This window comes from Amphibalanus amphitrite, unplaced genomic scaffold, assembly GCF_019059575.1.
Source record: "Amphibalanus amphitrite isolate SeventyFive unplaced genomic scaffold, NRLGWU_Aamphi_draft 000490F_arrow, whole genome shotgun sequence".
Classification (NCBI taxonomy): Eukaryota; Metazoa; Arthropoda; class Thecostraca; order Balanomorpha; family Balanidae; genus Amphibalanus; species Amphibalanus amphitrite.
This window is the reverse complement of record NW_024881984.1, coordinates 1-12,583: the sequence shown is the minus strand read 5'-3', so window position 1 is coordinate 12,583 and position 12,583 is coordinate 1. Positions and strand designations below refer to the sequence as shown.

Here is a 12,583-nt window from a genome sequence, read left to right as displayed (position 1 = left end):
CTTCAACGGTTCGACGGTATTCGCCAAAACCACACAGGTCGTGTCAAATGACTCCGCTCGATATTATTCTTCAAAAACCTACTTCGGCCCCACCCCGCCCTGCCACCCCTCCCCCTTGAGCGGCCGCTCCTTCCCGCCCACATAAGTTCCGACCAAATCCTAGCGTGTGCGCGTCGAAGGTCAGCCCGCCCCTCGCGTCGGCTGGCGCGCGGGGCGGATGGGGGCGTGGACGCTTGGAGGGAGGGGGCGGGAGGCAGGAGGGCGTGCCCAGCCCAGCTGGCTGGCACGAGGCGGCGGCTGATCTCAGAGTTGGCACTGTGCCAGTGGCTGCGCCCCCGGGGCGGCAATGAGTGCGGTCGGCGCCCGGGACGGTCCATTGTGGTCCCCTCGCGGTGGTCCTTCTCGCTCTGCCGTGCGGCCCCATTCCCACCGGCCCGTTCTGAGACGAGGTGCCGCTGCCCCGGGATCGTGCAGCTGTGAACTGGTGGGCCGTGGCGAGCGACAGACCCGCTTGATGCATATTGCATACCTTGTGATAGATTTTTTGTTTGAAAAAAAATGCTGGTTTTGAAACTTCGATTGTTCATTTATCATTATGTGTGTGAGTTACACGGAAAACAAAGACCCGCCCACCAATAGTTGCTAAATGACGATGAAAGGGGTTCACGAAGGGATAGTTACTCCACCATCAGCAAACATGAATGGCTACCTCAGCTGCATTTGATAATCCCTGCAGTACCTATGGGTTACATCAATACTTAGCTTCTGACCCCAGGCATCAGCTTCGCTCATTCCGGCTACAACAACAACAATCGTCTCAAACGCATTCAGATCATCTCCGAAAAAATGAGCATGCATGTCACAAAATGTAGACATACCACTTACCAGCAGGGGCGGATCCAGGAATTTTCGGGAGGGGGGGCGGCAAGTTGAAATAGGGGCGACCTGGCAATCCGGGGGCGCCAAACCGTCGTCAAAATCGAGAGTTTAAAACCCACGCCGTGCGTTGTCACGTCCCCCTAGGTTTTTCGCAAATATCTTTAAGACGGCTGCCGCCGTTTTAAAGATATTTGCGCCCAACCTCTACTTGGATCGCCCAATCCGTCATGGGGAGGCTCACTTTGCTAAAGTCGCCTCATTTCTTCTAAGAACGACCAATTTGCTGTAGGCGGCCCACTTATCTGGGACGCCCTTTTTTTTTTTTGCTAGAAATGCCCCTCTTCTTCTTGATGCGTCCCGCTTCTACTGGGAGTGCACCTTTTCTGTTAGGGCACGCCTTTGCTGCTGGGGAGTCCCTTTTTCTACTGTGAATGGGGCGGCCCTTTCCTGTTCGGCGACCCCAAATTCTGCTGGGGGCGCCCCATTTCTGCCCAACTTTTGCTGGGGTGCCCCTCTCCTGCAGGGGCACTTATCTTTTGCTAGAGACGCCTCTTCTGGGGCGCCCTTCCACTGCGGGGGACGTCTCTCTCCTGCCAGAGGCATCCTCTTTCTTCTTATGGGGCTCCTCTTTTTGCTTGGGCGCCCCTCTTCTGCTCGGAGCGGGGCACCACTCTCCTTTTACTGGGGCACAGCCCCTCTGCTGGGGTTGCCCTTCCGCTGCCTCAGGGGCGCCCCTCTTGTGCAGAATATACTCCTTTTCTTCTTGTAATGAGGCGCCCCTCTTCTACCGGGGGCGCCCATCTGCTGCTGGGGCGTCTGTCTTCTGCCGGATATTGTCAATGGGCCGCCCCTATCCTGCTTGGCGAGCCCAACCTCTGCTGAAGGCTCCCCATCTCTGATCAACTTTTGCTGTGGCGCCTCTCTTCTGCTGGGGCGCCCCTCTTCTGCTGAGGGCGCCCCTCTTCTGCTGAGGGCGCCCCTCTCCTGCAGGGGGCTCCTCTCTTCTGCTGGGGCGCCCCCCTTCGCTGGGGCGCCCGTCTCCTGCTGGAGGCTCCTTTCTCCTGCTGGGCCCCCTCCGCTGCCGGGGGCGCCCCTTTTCTGCCAGTGGCACCCATTTTTCTATTATAGGGCTTCTCTTTTTCTTTGTAGTTTGTTGGGGCGCCTATCTGCGGTTAGGGCGCCCCTCTTCTTCTTGGAATGGGGGCGCCTCTCTACTTTTGCTGGGGCGTCGCTCCTCTTCAGGGGGACACCTCTCCTGCCAGGAGTGCCCCTCTTGAACAGAAGGCATCTTTTTATTCTTGTAATAAGACGCCCCTCTTCTGCTGGGGGCGCCCATCTGCTTCTGGGGCGACTCTGATCTGCTGGGAATGGGCAATTGGGCGTCGCTCTCCTGTTTGGTGAGCCCAACTTCTGCTGGAGGCGCCCTATTTCTGCTCAACCTTTGCTGTGTCGCCTCTGTTTTGCTCGGGGCGCCCTCTCTGCCGCGGGCTATGGGCGCCTTTTTCGGATGTCGGGGGGGGGGGGGCGGCCGCCCCCGTCGCCCCCCCCCCCTGGATCCGCGCCTGCTTACCAGCCACTCTTATTTTACTGCTAACAAATAACGCACCGTTGATCAGACCACTAAAAACATTGATGAACCTGCAATATAGATATCGATAGATATAGATACCTGAAACCAAACTCCACACGTTTCGAGAAATATCCACTTCGAGTTCGGTGGATGCGTGACGCGTCACTGGCTGAGAACCAGGAGAGTCGACTGTAGCGCCTCTACTAGCGATTGGTAGAACGATAAGTTACTGTAGATGACGCGGCAGACGGCGAAGGGAGGCCTGGTGGCCCTAGAATGGAATACAGCAGGATACAGGCACAGCTGCTTACCTTATCCATTGGGCATCGCTACTTTTGTGTAAATGCTAGGTTGGCTGTAAGAACCCTTAATTATGCAAGGCAAGTGTTGAAAAAAGACTGAAAACAAATGAAAAGAGGACTACACTTTATCCGGGATGACCGCGCCGCAGCCTCCTGCACTCGACGTCTGCCATTGCCGGCGCGTGACCTTTATTCGGCTGTGCGATCTTTCATTCTCTCTGAGTGGCAGGCAGAGTGGAGCCTACGTGGAGGCGGAAAGCTCCGTGAGGTGAAGCCGACTTTGGAGCCATGGAGGTCTTGCTTGCAAGACAACCGGTCCAACGAGGTGATCTTGTGCAGGCTCCGAATCGGCCATACATATGCCACGCATGGCCACCTTCTCCGCGGAGACGAGCAGGCCATTTGCAACGGTTGTTCCGCGCCTCTTACCGTCGCTCACGTGCTCTTATCTTGTCCACTTTTAGAACCAGACCGGACGCGCTACCTCGGCCGCATCGCTCCGGGTACCACTGTCCGCCACCTGCTGGGTGACGAGTCACCCTGGGTTTTATCTGGCAACATCTTTTCCTTTATCCGCGCAGTCAAATTCCAAGCGATTTACTCGACCTGACCCAAATCCTCTCTAGTCTCCTTGTCTAGTCAGTTGTCTATTACGACGCTCTTGCGTTGTTTTATTTTACCCTGTCTTTTTTTATAAAGTCTTTTACTTTCTAGTCTTGATATCTAGAAAGTTTCTTCTTTTGAAACACTTGTTTTACTAGCGCGACGTTATGGGCGCAAAATGACCTTTGCAGTCGACGCGCCCTAAAGCCCCAATAAACAAACAAACAAACCGCACTGAGCGACAGGACGGGCTGTTCCAAAGGGGGCATTGCCGTCCCCTGCCGACGATCTCTGCCGCTGCGGAGCACTGTCGGTGGTTCGTACAGTCTAATGTCTACATCATATCCTGTCATCCTTTTACAGAAGCCCTTGCAGGCCTGAAATGCTTCAAACCTAATACAATGATCACTGTCCGTGATCATTGTACGTTCATGACATGATGGCAGAAATATAGAAAAAAAAAATAGTAGGATCAGCCGCTGCTCCAGACATTTTTTATATAAAAGCCGAAGAGAGCATCATAAGTAGGTAGGTACCTACCTTCTTATTTGTGCGCTGCAGCTGCTTCAGGGGTCGAAAATGTGTCGAACATACGACCCAGCGGTTGTTGCAAATCAGGTCTGTTTCGGGGGTGCAAATGTATCAAAGTGGATAGTAGTCCAGCGGCATGCGGGAAGAGACCCAGCGCGTCCGGCCGCGACGCGCGTCGACGCGCCACTGCGTCCTGCGTCGCTGCCGACGATTCGTTTGGTAGCCGGGGGCGGTAGGATAGGACCAACCAGCGGTGTTCCGGCTGGTCGATAGATGGCGGGACCCAAAGACCCTGCCAGCAGCTGACTGTTTTCCCGCCGGCTCATCACTATTCCGGCACAAACGGAAACCGATACATGGATACAAGATGATACATAACCTTAGTTAACCCGGCAGTTGCTGGGGTATTTCGCCACCCACCGTTTGCTGGGGGCGGGGGGGGGGCGTTAAACGCCCCCAGCCGATAACTCGAGAACCAATAGGCGCAGCGAAACGCACGAGGCGGCAAACGAAAGAGCGCGACGAGACGCTTCAGATGAGTACTTTAAAGTTGAATTTTGAGGTCACAGGTCGGGTCAAGGTCAGGTCAAACACCCGAAATCGGGCTTTCAGTAGCATGGACTTCAGGACTTTGCAATGGGCGCCTCTCGTCACAAACTCTGTCAAAACGGTTCACAATCCATCATATAAGGCCTTCAAGAGTGTCAGCTCCATGTAGGGGTCAGTCAAGCATAGGTCAGGGTCAAGGTCAGGTCAACCGGGTAGGCACATATCCCCGAAAATCAAAACTGATATTCGCAGCCTGTGACACATGTTTTATAGGTAATTTGGGGCGTGGAACACGATGGTGACATTCATTTTATCGTATGTGTACGTGTTTGGCTCAAAAAGTTCAATTTAAGAAATGCATGTATCATGGTCGTGAAGTAGTCACGAAAAATTGCCAAGATTCAGTTCAAGATTATGGAAAATGCGGAACGATAATCAATAATCAAAGATAGCCATTTGATTGCTCATGGTATTGGCAGTCTAATGGCGTTTACGGCATGTCTGTATGTCTATTCTGTGATTTTATATGATTTTTGGAACATATGCCGTTTTTGGTCGAAAACTCGGAAATCATGACGTCACTAAAACCTCGATATCTCAAAAATTTTCCAACCGATTTTTTTGAAACTTTGTCACAATAAACTTTAATCAATTCCCTACAGGTACCTAAAATTTGGCGCGCCTGCGGCGCGCCGTTTTTATGCTATGGCCCGGCGAAAAAATGGGGGCGTTTAACGCCCCCCCCCCCCCCAGCAACTCGCGGGTTAAGCCTGTGTATTCCTCGGTTTGAAGAATCTGACATTTATTTTATTTCTCGTCCTTAAATATGTTCATTAGTAAAGGAAAATCGGCCTTTTTATTTTGTATCACATTCTTTAAACGTTAACGATAAAAAGTTTCTAATATTTTCACCACTTTATGTGTTGAATTTGAAAATTTTTGTGTGGTGAGCATTATCAAAAATCCCGTTTCTAATTTGCAATGTATGTATTTAATCCTTAACACCGTAACGGTAAAAATATGGTTTCACCTCTAAAATACCCCGCGGCGACCTACTTCAGACTCCAATGGCAGCAGTGAGCGCTCTGATCAGGCTTGTGGTGAACATTTCCTATTTCGGACGGGCAGAAGCGCGCCATAGCGAGCTGAGGGAATCAGTCCAATGAGTGAGTGTTACCTTTATTTTATATTTTTTGACTTCGTAAATGTACCTATAGGATCGGTCCAATCTACCGATCTCTGTCAATCTAATCAATTTTATCGAGGATCTACCCGCCCAATGACACATGAGTTCATGAAAGGATATATTCCTTTGCGTTATTGTTTGCATCGAAAATAATGTGTGCATGTCATTTATTTTGCGAGTGGAGACTGTCAATTTCTCGTACGTCATGTAATAATTCTGTCCAGTTTTCGCATACAGCCGTTGCATACAAGTGGATGTAGTTGCAAAGCAATGATGTAGTTGCAATGTTTATCCAATGATGTGTCTCACTGTCCTTGGTTTTGATAACGTCATTGCTGTTTCTCTGCACATTTTCTCCAAATCTACGCAGGGAGTCATCTCCCACCCAGTTTCCACCCAGCCTCGTCTCCGATCGAAAGTAACTGTCCTTGGCCGTGCCTGGTGCCGGTAACGTGTTCCAGATGCGTTCGCCGTCCCTTGGCTCCCACGGAAGCGGCCCTATGACCCCCAATAAAACAGCGTGTCGCTGCCGACTCTCAGTGGAACTTGACGACGACGAAAAGGACAATTTTAGGTGCTGAAGCATCAGTGGCGGCGGAATAGGGGGTGCAGGGGGTGCAGCTGCACCCCCATCGAAAAACATGGGTGTGCAAACATATCTTTTTGCACCCCCAAAATCCGTACAAGGGGCCCGTCGCATCCAATACATTTTTTCCTGAAAACCAGTGATCGGGAAACGAACACTGATGTGGAATCATCCGGGATGTCCAATTATGGTCAGGAGCGCCCCATGCTAGTCTTTGGGGCCCCACACCGGCTAGAAGTGTCCCGAGCCGCGTTTGGTGCTCCATGCGGCATCTGAGGGCCCCCACGACGGCCTCAGAGGGCCCTTCTATGACGATCTCTGAGGGCTCCCACGACGACCTCTGTCCCCTGGGGCCCTACAACGGCCACTAAGGGCCCTCATGACGACCGTTGAGGGTTCCACAGAGACTCCAGGGGCCCAAGGAGACTCCAGGGGCCACGCTGGCCTCTGATGGCCCCTAATGACGGCCTCTGAGGGCCCTTGCGATGATCTCTGAGGGCTCTCACGACGACCTCTGTCCCCTGGGGCCCTATAACGACCACTAAGGGCCCTCATGACGACCGCTGAGGGTCCCACAGGACTCCAGGGGCCCCGCTGGCCTCTGAGGGACTCTACGACGGTCTCTGCGGGCCCTCGTGACGGCTCTAGACCCAACTCAAGTCTGAGGGCCCATTTGGCTTCAGACGGCCCAGCGACGGCCTCTGAGGGCCCCAACACAACCAGGCTGCAGGGGCTATGCTGGCATCTGAGGGCCCTGCAACGGTCTATTGAGGGCCCTAACAATGGCCTCTAGCGGTCTTACCAAGGCCTCTGAGAGCCCTGCAAAGGCATCTGAGGGCCCATGAAGACCCTCACTTTGGCCAAGGGCCCTCATGACGACCTCTGATCATCAATGATCCTCTCGAAGGCTTCTAAGGGCCCTCACAACAAATTCTGAGGACCCCAGGACGGTCCCTGAGGGGCTGAGGGCCCTGACGACGACCTCTCTGGGCCCTCACGATGGTCTCTAAGACCCAACGCAAGCTCCAAAGGCCCACGCTGGCGTCTGAGGGCCCCACGACGGCCTCTGAGGGCCTCGACGCAGGCGGGCTCCAGGGGCCATGCTGACCTCTGAGGGCCCTCTTGACGGCTTCTAGGGCCTAACGAAGGCTTCAAGGGCCAACGCCGGCCTCTGAACAACCCTACGACGGCCTCGGAGGGTCTCAACTCAACGCAGGCAGGTGCCAGGAGACATGCTGGCCTCTGAGGGCCCCGCAGAGTTCAGATTCAGAGGACCCAACGACCTTTGTGGACCTTACGAAATACGAAGGTCTCCGAGAGCTCACGCAGGCTCCTGGAATTCCACACTGATTCTCAGGCCCCATGTCGGCTTGTTGAGGCACTTTATCTGCTCTTGGTGCCCCGTCGCCGGCCTCTGAGAGTCTCAATGTCGGAAATTATGGGGCCATGGGTCCTACACCGGCTTTTATGGCCCCTACATCGACTCTTGGGACTCATGACCCATGAAATGTGGGTCTAAGCGGCTTCTAAGAATCCCCATGCTGGTTCTAGTAGCCGCCAGCCGAATATTTGGGCTCACACGCGAGCTCCTGGGACCCCGTGCATACCCCAGGGGTCCACCTGCCTCTAAGACCCCACACATACTTTTGGGGCTCAAACACTTGCCCCTGAAGGCCCCACTGAGACCCCTTTACTCTATTCAGTCCTCCATACCGGCTCTTTAGGCTAAACATCGGCTCCTGTAGCCTCCATCCCGGCTTTGGAGGGCCTCCGCCCTCCATACAGGCTTTTTTAAGGGTCCGATGCCGGTTTCTGAGAGCCCTCAAAAGACTTTCGAGCCTATACTACCTTCTGAAACCTTTCAGCAACTTTCAAGGAACCGACCCTGATCGGAGGGCTCATTCAGTCTGGGGAGTCATGTAGGTCTCTGGAGGAGTCTCTTTGTGGTCGGTTTCAAATGGGCTTCTAAACACGGTCTTCTTGGAACGGTCTCGTAGGGCCCTCAATGGTCCACTGCGGACCCAGAAAAGTGGTTTTAGACGCTGCGGGTGGTGGCTAGACTAAAAGATTAGCCGATAAAAACTAGCTGCATTTGCTTCTTTATGTTTTCATTATTTGAGATAGGTAGGTACCTACACTACAATTTCAAACCTTTTACAGAACTTGTGTGTATGGGGATAGTTTTCCAAAATCTTCGTTTTTTTATAAATCAATAAAAATCACTAAAAAAATTGAAGGGGGGGGGGCCAAAACTTCCAGAGGGGCCCCTTGAGAAAACTTTGCACCCCCATCCAAAATTACCTTCCGCCGCCACTGTGAAGCATTAACCCTCGCCCGCACATGGGGGGGGGGGGTGGTTGCCACCCCCCAGGTAGTCTTTCTGCTCTGCACTCAACATTTTTAGAGCTAGAGGGCTGATTTTTCGTATAGCTGCTCTTCTATCCTTTCTTGATGTTCACTGAAAATTTGAAGTTTCTGTGTCTTTTGGTTTCGGAGATATGACCTTGTTTTTCAGGTCATATCATGACCCAAATGGCCAATTCTCAACATCTTGCGTTTGCCATGGGCCTTGTGAGCTTTTGACACCCTGATTTCGGCCTTTTTTGCCAGTATTACCTCCCACCTATCATGGAACATGTTGTTCGACGATGTACAAGGGTCAAGGTCAGGGTCAAGGTCAACCTAGGTCATCTAAGATAATTGCGTTTTAGGCAAGCGGAATTCACTTTTTTGTGAAGTTTTTTGACTGCATTTTTGGTAAAAGCTTCTCTGATCATGATTTCATGTAATATGGACCCAAATACAATCGGTGCACACATCAGTATACACACAGACACACACAGACATACAAACAAATATAATTGACCTTGACCTAACTTGGCCAGAAATGACCTCAGCAGCAAAATTCTGGTCGGGTAGTGTGACAAAGAGGTTTTAGCTGGCTTGGCACCAGAAAACACCATCGTCATCGGCATTTGATAAGCAGCGCACTTGATATCCAACGGTGACCCAAAACAGCAACATTTTTTAGTTTGACCTGACCTGGAAGGTCAATGACTGACCTGAGAAGGTAAAACTGGGTATCGTTGGATTTGTCTCTTCCCAAAGAATCTTTTTGGTCATTACCGCTAAGCTCTATCTTGGATTTGTCTCTTCCCAAAGAATCTTTTTGGTCATTACCGCTAAGCTCTATCTCCAACAGGAACGAAATGGCGCGGGGGGGGGGGTGGCAACCCCCCCCCCCATGTGCGTTCTAGGATGGGAAAATGGCATGTGCGGGCGAGGGTTAAGCTATGGTAGGTTTTTGACCTTATATCAATCAAAAACACTTACCTATAACGAATAGTAAGCTATAGAGCAATATGTTCGATTAGAAAAGCAGATACAAGAATTTTTGTATCAAAATGAGAAGCTGGGATCTGAAAGTTTGTATCTTTCCACGCTTTTTTTCGACCCCTGAGCTGCTTCGTAAGCGACATAGGGCATTTAATATGAGACAGCTAAGCTAAGAAAACAGTGCCTCATCCTGGCGAAGGAACTAATCATCGTTACAAATTACAATGTGATTGTTATCTGATTTTGATTACGTGATCTAATTTTAAATTTATTGGCACGTAACGTGCAATAAACTAGGCACGAACATTATCATCGTTCACTGGATGCATTGAAGTCATTAGAACTGCCTGATTTTACTGATAAGCTTGCACAATATTAGGCGCTATAATCTATATGCATATACACATTATACATACATGAGTTTCTCACGTTGCACAATCACAACAAGCCATTCGATCAATTAAAGATGTAGTGTTTCACTAGGCGTTTCAAGCACGTCGAACTGCTGGACTATAGCCATGAAACGTGACCGGTACGTTTGCCAAGACGCCATAAAAATCCGCAGAAACGGCGCCCGGTTGTGGCGAAAACTCTGACACGTGACGTTATGCAGCACACGACCGCCATTGGCTCTGGCCACCTTTGACCGGCTGAGTGGCTGACGGCATTCGACGGCATTTAGCACACGATTCCAGCGAGAGGAAGATCAATTAAAATTGGTTTTAGTTATGTTTTAGGGCCTTGGTTTTAGTCATGTACTCGGTGTTAGCTGGTCCGTCTCTGATGCTGCTCAACAGGACTCATCATTCACGTGTAACTTTTTCGCTAATTAGTGTACCTACATAATTGTTTTCCTTTTCCCAAATAAGTTCATCAATACCTATCGATGTGTTTACAGCCGTCTATTATGTACTGTTGTTCGAAGTAGCGTATATGTACTTGACTGTATTTTGCTTTTGTCAAAGTACAACGGGAGCTTAACGGGATTACGTTCTTGTGAATTGTTCCATTCAAAAGGCTCGGACTAAATTTGTTAAAGTGCATAGTTGATAGCAAAGCACATAAAATAAATACACAGCAAAGTAACCCATCTTACGAGTTGAAAGAGCCTAACCTTGACCCAGGGGCATGCGGATCTCTGAAGTTTAGGCGTTCAAACCGAGACATATCTATCTTTTTTTTTGCCACAGCAAGTCTGATACGCTTAGGAGTTATGTAAGACGTCGTTGGTAAAATCAACGTCGAAACTGGTCACCGTTTGACGTTATATCGTAGTCTCATCTTCGATGTTATCCTAAAGTGATTGATATATTTTTGAAGAAATATACCAGCTTTCAACTTTCATTTGCGCATTTGCGGCTAAACGAACTATAAGCTAATGCTTTACTGCACAATGTACATCTTAGGTGCCAGGGTGAGGCGTAGGCTGAAAGCTTCCCATGATTTATGGACTTTATATACGGTCTACTAGCTGTAGTTATATATTTATATAAGGCCTGGGCTGAGGGTAACGTAAGTTTTTCTTATTTCAAGGTTGTATGGCACTAAACAAATTGCCCAATGTCTCTTTCAGCATTGGGCATTGGACATTTCAGCATTATTTGACACTTGATGCCCGCCCACAGTTAACCGATATAAGACACGATTAGAACCTCCCGACAGGGACTGATTTCCCGCACTACCGCTCTGTATGGCGGCACAGTGTAACCTCCAGGCAGTTCTGTACCTATACGCATACACCGCATCCTCACGATACGAAAAAGGTGCAAACTGCAGATGTCAAGAAGCGACGGAATATTTCTTCATGCAGTGCTTTCCATTGTGTGGTGAAGCTTGCCTTTTGCTTATAAAGTTTATATGCTTCTTCGGCATCTGTGCTGTCCATGTGACGAAACTAACTGCCAACCTTGAGAGAAGCTATCCAAGGAATCGTGATTAGGTACTTTTTATGTGAGTCGTTGAATTTAAGTAGATGCATATAAAAGTGAGGGGTTCTGAACACCCTCCAAACCCCTACTTCTTCGACCCTGATCAGTGAATGTAATTCTCTCATTTGTCTGTAGCTGTGAAATTGCTGCTACATTGTAAGACGGCTCTCACCGTCACTCGTCAAGCGTCCCCATCAGACTGCTCATATCTGTCTCATCACTTTCCATAAGCCAGCACCACAAACCTCGACTCAAACACCACACTCACATCGTTAGTTTATTGGGGACAAATATGAACATGAGCGGGAGGTATGCGCGCTGCACAGGATGACGCCATAATGACGTCACCCAGCAGTGAGACCTGCGGGTCTCCTGGTGTTATCGCTGTTGACCCGCGCTAGCTGCCGTGATCGCCGGCGGGACGTGACGCCGGGTTGGTGGGATTGGACGTACTGCTAGTGGGGAATGACGTCACTCCTCAGACACCTGGGGGTCCGCCTGGAAGCCCTGCTCGTTGGCGATCCACCTGAAAAGAAAGGGGCAGGGGTGAGCAATATACAGGCTGTGTCTCAATCATATCACCATTTATGGGTAATTTAGCTTGCACATTTTAATTTGGTAGTGGTACCCACATCGTTTAATATATTTTCCCTACATGTGCATCTAAGATGACTAAGATTAGCCCTTGTAGAAGCCAGTTTCACATATTACGACTGACCAATTTCTCCTTTAGGCCTACAGTAACGAATACTTAGTTAGATAAAGCCGCTATCGAAAAATGGGGATTCAACAGCATGCTGCTGCTGAATCAAACCTTATGCCTGGGTTACCAATGACGTCATTTTCCCGTGATAGTAACTCACGTGACTTTGACGGTCCTGCCCTCGGGCGAGATGTAGGTGTAGCTGCCGCGCATCTCAATGCCGGCCTGGTCACCGATCAGCTTGTTCTGGCCCGACATGTCGGCTGACATCTCCTGGGTCTCATAGCTGACGGACAGAGGGAGAGAGAGGAGAGAGAGAGAGAGGAGAGAGAGGAGAGAGAGAGAGAGAGAGAGAGAGAGAGAGGGAAGAAGAGTCAACGTCCATGTGCAACGACACACTGGGACACTTG

General features: G+C 50.3%; 1 long non-coding RNA gene across 1 annotated transcript; it reads right to left on the bottom strand.

Annotated features, from left to right (window-relative positions):
- Positions 1-11,733: 11,733 nt before the first annotated feature.
- Positions 11,734-12,463, bottom strand: LOC122392550. The gene is made up of 2 exons (XR_006258544.1): positions 12,334-12,463; positions 11,734-11,996 (listed from the first exon to the last, which is right to left on the bottom strand). It is a non-coding gene; the product is annotated as an uncharacterized LOC122392550 (long non-coding RNA).
- Between the last annotated feature and the right edge of the window lie 120 nt (positions 12,464-12,583).